Below are 1,774 nucleotides of genomic sequence, written 5' to 3'. Positions count from 1 at the left end.
GTATCGAAAGGATAAACAGCAAAAGTTGGTAACGATTGCGATAGAAATATTGGCTCCAACACGATATTCGTGCTTGATAAGTAAAATCCAAAAGTGAGGAATATGTGTAATAGAGCAGATCTGTTCACGTATTTTTGTAGTACAGCTTTTTCGTGTGGTGCGGCTAGTTTAACAATACTTTCCATTTCCGCTATTATGGACTGAAACGATCGAAATAATTTTGTCGATGACGTTGTAATCGAAGATTTTAGATCATCTTTGAATTTTATTTAACCTGGAAATTCGAACGTTGCATTCTACATGCCATCAGTTTTATGCTCATTTGTACAATAGCTATTGCTATACACATTGACTGTATCATGATCTCTAAATTATCGCGATAAGCATAGATTCCGTTCAGCAACAGCACTAACAACGTTTAAGCACATAGAAAAGACAAGCAAAGGTAAATATCCAAAAAGAATAATTTTGTTTTCGAAGTATTCATCGGCGGTGGCCAAAAAGCTAATAAATCGTCGCTTCTCTTTGTAAACTTTAATGCAGCCTCGGGAGTAAACTTCATTATTATTTAATTTCTTTGCTTTTCTATTCTTTCTTTCACTTTTATTTTTCTTTTTTTTATTAACGCGACCGGTCTGAATGCAAATACTATTCGATGAAAACTATTCGACGTTGATGAAGAACTGTTTTGTAGATCATAATTTAAATGTAGGGATAAACGAAGGTAGATTAATACATTTTCTTCGATACTGTTTTCATAAACGATTCGAGGAAATTCTCTCTAATAGTCCGCTCGATATTATTACACAAACGCTTATTTCTATTTCTCCTTCTAATGCAGTTTTACTACACTTCAGATCGTCGAAGGGAATAAATCAATCAGAAGTTCTCCATACGCTACGTGTATAATTATCTTAAATTATTGTGTGTGAAGTAGATAAGCGATCCTTTCCGCATTTTCTTCCTATATGTTTCCTCACATATAATTTCGTAGTTTCGTAGAACGACGATAGAGGAAGAATAAATAATTGTTTATCTAGTGAAACGCGATTAGACTGTAGTAGAATATCGTACCTTTAATTTTTTGTTCTCGCAATAATGAAATCGAGTCTAATGATTTTCTGTAATATCTTTTTTATGTGATTCATTCGAGTTTTTACTGTGGAATACTGTAACGTACGAAGAGTTCAAATAGAAATGAGATATTCTTAGATTTTGGAAATATTTTATGTTTATATAAATACGTTATTATGTAAGTAATAGTCTTGACATCGAAATTATTCAATTTGTACTCTTAACATCTTGGATCCTAATTACCAATTGAAGTTTGTAGCAAAAATGTAAAATAAAATCGAGATGCATATTATATTAATACATCGTATTATATTAATATGAATATTAATGCAAGATTTAAACAAACGTTCATTACTGACGTTAGATGATTTAATCGATAAAATTTCTTCCGTATCTTCCGTTAATCGAAGTGAAAACGAAATCTTACAGTCCATGATATTATCTATATCTTTTTAGATATAAGTTTAATAGACGCCAACAAACAGTTGCTGAGAATAAGTAATTTCGTGGGTGGGAAGCGATTAAATAAGTCATTAAACAAGTTATGTATTACTTCTACGTCTTAGCGTATAATTATTAATCACTATGTGTGTAAAGCCATCATTTTTGCGTGTCCATTAAGTTTCTGTGCTTTCGTAGAATTAACTTCAAGTAGATATTTCCTGTAGAGTAGTCATATGTATAATCTATCTTAATAATT

The 1,774-nt window shown here is 31.2% G+C and overlaps 1 protein-coding gene across 1 annotated transcript in view; it reads right to left on the bottom strand.

The window, feature by feature from the left end:
* Window positions 1-1,774, bottom strand: part of LOC122636405 — a 7,273-nt gene that overhangs the window by 4,094 nt on the left and 1,405 nt on the right. The window lies entirely within an intron of this gene.

This window comes from Vespula pensylvanica, chromosome 21, assembly GCF_014466175.1.
Source record: "Vespula pensylvanica isolate Volc-1 chromosome 21, ASM1446617v1, whole genome shotgun sequence".
Lineage (NCBI taxonomy): Eukaryota > Metazoa > Arthropoda > Insecta > Hymenoptera > Vespidae > Vespula > Vespula pensylvanica.
Note: the sequence above shows the minus strand (reverse complement) of the source record. Positions and strands in the feature narration are given on the sequence as shown.